Source organism: Vigna radiata, unplaced genomic scaffold, assembly GCF_000741045.1.
Source record: "Vigna radiata var. radiata cultivar VC1973A unplaced genomic scaffold, Vradiata_ver6 scaffold_86, whole genome shotgun sequence".
In the NCBI taxonomy this organism is placed as follows: domain Eukaryota; kingdom Viridiplantae; phylum Streptophyta; class Magnoliopsida; order Fabales; family Fabaceae; genus Vigna; species Vigna radiata.
This window is the reverse complement of record NW_014543269.1, coordinates 594,662-600,064: the sequence shown is the minus strand read 5'-3', so window position 1 is coordinate 600,064 and position 5,403 is coordinate 594,662.

Sequence of the window (5,403 nt, the reverse complement as noted above, 5' to 3'; positions counted from 1 at the left end):
AATACATTATAGAATAAAGACAAGATAGATCCTATGAGTAGCAAGCAAACGCTTGTTTCCAGCCTTCAAAACGGGGATATACAATATCAGTTTACCCTATGATTAGTTTTCTTGATCCTCAACATCAATTTTGTAGTTACCTGAAATGGTTTTGAGATATTTCCCACTTTTCTAGTGAGTAGATTTAAAAAAGAAAACATTTATTTCTATAATTCAAAACAGTTTTACTGTTTTATAAAGACAAAATGAACTATACTGAAGTCACTTTCAAAACACGTTTCTAAACAAAAATTATTTCTATGAGATCCATTATTTGTAAAGTTACTAAGCAAAGATGCATTTTGTCAACAAAATGTATGGGGAAATGCCAAAAGTTTTAATCAGCATGAGAAATATCTTTTGAATGAAGCCAAAAATAGAATGTTACGAAGCCCAAACGCAAAGGCATTGCCTTCTTTGATCCTGAAACAGAAGATCATCATAAAAGATTGTTTTCTACTAGTTTTGTTGAATGAAAGTGACTTTTAAAGTGGTTATAAGTAACTTGTAAGCATGAAAAAGACAGATAAAGCAGTCTCCTTGATTTCAATTTCAGATTTTTCACGCAAACTCCTTCTATAGGTTACCCTTTTAGAAGGCTATATAATTGAAACATCATTTTCAAATCTTTGCTATATATATGTTCAGCCTGGATTTGATGAGAGGTTTGATAGATCAATCCAACTATATTTGCTTTGACTTTTAATTTCAAAATTACAATTTTTTTTATTATTATTATCATTTGGGTTGCTTTACCACACAATTTAAGATTTTAATTTTTGATAGAATTAAATACATTTTTCTCTTTTTTAACTTTTAATAAAATTTGAAATTGGTTTATTATTTTTAATTCTTTTAATCAAAGTTTTTTATTTTTATTTGATGTTTCAATTGCTTCTCATAATAGTATTAGAATTTTTTATAAGGTTTAATACATGTATGCTTTAACAATAACTAAAAATATATATTTAAAAAATCAAATAAATTTCATAATATTTTAGTAAAAAAACTAAATTCACATAATTTTAAAATTTTGAGAAATTAGTATCAAAATCATGTTTAACCTTTCTTAATGTTCAATTCGTTTGAACGTGTACAATGGAAAATATTTTTGCAATAAAATGCATGTGAAGAAATTGAACTTTCTTATTACTTCATAAAAATTTATTAATATAATAATAGGTAATGACAAATAAAATAAATATATGTGGATATTTAATATAAAATTTGTAAAAAGTATTCGATATATATCTTTAATTAATGCTCATAAATATTAGTTATGAGGTAAAATATCATGAATGATATCTATAATTATTTAATAATTGTTAATATATTTTATTGAAATTAAATGTAAATCCCAATAAATATAGGTTGAAAACTATAATTTGTTCTAGGAGTTAACATGAATAATAATAAAGAACAGTAGGAGATAAACACTTAGATGGATGAGGAATAAGAAATAATACTTAGAATTAAAAATTGTACCGCAGTTAAAAGTTTGATATAATAACAGTCTAAGACTGAACGGTCATGGTAATAGTTTCAAGACCGAACGGTAGTACAAAAGTGGTAAATTAACCAAACGGTTATCTACACTAAGTGAAAAGAAAACTCTAATCTAAGGACCGGACGGTCCTGCACAGCTCTCCGGCATAGCGTCTATAGGTTGTTCGGCCTGCAGGGCATCCTCCAACGTATCTTCGCAATCACCCTATGCTCACACCCAAAAGGATGATCATTGCAGTGAAGAGAACAACCGAACGGTTAAGACCGAATGACACATAGACAAGAAAAGAAAATAAGGGTAAGCTTATGTAAATTTAATTAATCATTTTCATATACTTTTTAAAACATTTCAATAATCCACATTCATTACGATTTCAAACATTGCTATCATAATCTAAGTGTATCAATCAAAAAACCAACGGTAATATCAACACAACCAATCTTTCTAGACTCTGTCTGGACGGTATGAACTATGTAGCTTGTCGCTCTCTGCACCCGAGTGGACCTGGCTGGGATACACTCAACAGACCGCCACTCGAGGTTAGTCCAGTGGAACCACCTCGGTATAGAAATATCAGGCTAAAGGACCTCCTACCATTCCCACACATGAGTTACCCTTCTCTACCTGAGAAAGCGTAATCATGAAATATCAAGATAGAGCAGAACATGAGTCTGACCACTCATACTTTACCAAATCAATTTCAAATCATGAGATATTCCTCCCTGGAATACTCTTAAATTCGTAATTCATTCTCGTTTTATACCATCAAAAATTCTCATTCATAATTTACTTCTTTTTCTTATAAACAATATGGATACAAAATGAACGAACGGTCAGAGACAGGTAAAGAGACCGAATAAAACAAGGGGTTCTAATAGGTGACCATACGGTCTGGCAGAGAAGGAAACCAAACGCTTTTGAAAATAAGACATAAAAATTTATACATGAAGAAGAACGAACGATCAACAACATAAGTAACTCTTGGAAGGGACCAAATACAAAATTTGTAACTTTAGCCGAATGCTTTTATGACCAACAGAAGTTCTCTTCAATAAAGCGAGTGTCAGTACAAGACCGAACACTCTTTAAGAAATCAAGTTTCAGTGTAAGACCGAACACTTTTTCAAATAAATAACATTATAAACCGAACGATTTAAAAATTCAAGTACTGGTATAAGACCGAGCACTAACATGATTGAAGGCTAGTTTATGACCGAGCACTTCTCAAGACCGAGCACTCTTCAAGACCGAGAGCTATCAAAATCGAGCACTAAAAAATGAATATAGTATGAGTAAGACCGAACGTTATTCCAAAGAGAGAAAAATAATACTAGACCGAGTACTCAGTTTATGACCGAGTACGTCAAGAACCAACGCTCAGTATCAGACCGAATGCTCTTAAATGTGTAAATTATTTATGACTGACTAACTAAGTAAGATATTTAAGTTTCAATACAATAGTACAAGACTGATCGATCTTCAACTGATTCCTACAAAGGAATACAATCTTGACCGATCATTTTAGGGAAACCGAACGATCTTAATGACCCTTCGATTACAGATTTAGATTTTCACTAAGTTATATAACCTTATGGAATATTTCATACCAAAAAATCAAACATGCAATTCTCAACAGCAAGATCATACATTCAACAAACATATACTCATAAAATCATGCATACAAAAATAATCATAATTAAAATTATAAGCATCCCTTATCTCTAACTCCAGCTAATTCTTCTAAGTCTTTGAGCAACTACTTCTAAGGCTTCAAGATTTCAAAATGCTCTAAACAAGATTCTAATTGGTGCAAATGGAAGGTCTCGTCGTCGGGAAGATTTAATCTAAAAGGAGTGAGGTGGTCGGAGGAGAGGAAGAGGTCAGAAATTTAGAGAGAAGATGGTGGATTCTAGAAAGAAGGAGGAGAAATGGTGTTTTTGAAGGTTGAAAACGAAGTGGGTTTGCATGCAGAAGTGGCACCAGTTTTCAAAATCTGACTTTAAATATGCCTCCAAAATGGACGCTTGGTCCACTCCCTGCTTGCCACATGTCTTCCACTTTCTATAAGCTCTCATTCTCTCTGTTGCCACACGTTCACCGAGGACAAAGAAATTAATGTTGCTGCTCTCTTGTCTCCCACTAGCACTGGAAAACTCCATAGACATGCCACTTGTCCTCCACTAAAGAGGAGAAATAAATGGGGTGTGACAAAATCAATTACTTAAACTAAGTTTATTGATAAGAGAAACATGAATTATTAGAGGATTGTTCAAAATTTGATTTTATATATTTATATTTTTTATTCAAACATATAAAATTGAAATTCTTTTTAAAAAGAGTAATTTTTAAAATTTATATTTGTAATTCATTTAAATTTATTGTATTAATATTTTATTATTAAATTTATTTTAATTATTTTTTGAAAATAATTTTTATATAAATTTATGTTTTAAAAAATATTTGAAATTAAAAAAATCAATAAATATATAAAATGGTTCATGGATATTTTTTTCATATATTCATAAATAGGACCACAAGAAATAAAATAGATGTTTTTTTAGATTGGACTGATAGTGAGTTGGCATTACTCTTTTCACCACCATAAATCATTATTATCCCTGAATTTATTTAGGCTTAATACCTCTTTTGGTCCCTTCTTAGGGGAGGAATGTTCAAGTTCGTCCTACCTTTTTTTTAAAATTCAATTTGGTCCCAACTTATAAAAAAAGTGTACAATTAAATCCTTTTTTGTCACGACGTTAAATATTTAACGATTCAACTGCCAGCGTGGAATCATATGTGCAAAGTCACTGTTTTAAGTTCATAACGTGGCTGCCTAACTAAGGGTAAATAAGTGATTTTCAATAAAGTTCACTTGGGGTTAAAAAAATTTGAGTTAGGGTTTGAGTTGCAGAAATCGCGATTTGGGGCTAACCAATTTGGAGGAACTATCTTCCAATTTGGGTGATCTTGAAAGTGAAATCTGCAGCAAATTCGATTCCGCAAATCAGGATAGGGTTTACATTTATTAATTTTACGAAATTGAGGTATTGAATATGTTTTGATTGTGGTCGTGTTTCAGGGGGGCTGTTGTAGCTTTTCTGTTCAGGTCATTCGTTTCATCTGGACTTTAACGGGTAGTGAGACTATAGGGTGGAGTTGTTTGTTTTTGTTTACCACTGCATATGTTTTCTTCGATCATGGTGGTTTGTTTCTCATCTCTTCAACCTCTGAATATTACTGTGTTGGACTTGGATGACTTAGATTTCCCTCTCCCATTCGAATGATGGGTTGAACCAGTTCTTGGTAGGGATGGGCAAATCGAACTGAACTGTACTGCACTGCTAAAAACTGAACTGTAAAACAGTTCAGACAAACTGAACTGAACTGTAAAACAGTTCAGACAAACTGAACTGAACTGTAAAACAGTTCAGACAAACTGAACTGTAAAACAGTTCAGACAAACTGAACTGTAAAACAGTTCAGACAAACTGAACTGTAAAACAGTTCAGACAAACTGAACTAAACTATTTTTTGTTTTATCAAACTGAACTGTACTGAATTGTACTGTACTGCAGTATGAACTGAACTGAACTATTAACTGAATTGTAAACTGCACTAACTGAACTATTAACTGAATTGTAAACTGCACTAACTGAACTATTAACTGAACTAACTGAACTAAACTATTAACTGAATTGTAAATTACACTAACTGAACTATTAACTAAATTGTAAACTACAGTAATTTTAACTAAACTACAATATAAACAGAACTGAACTAGTAACTATACTAATTTTAAACTGAATTGTACTAATTTTTAAACTAAATAGTATAACAATACATGTTCTTTTTAA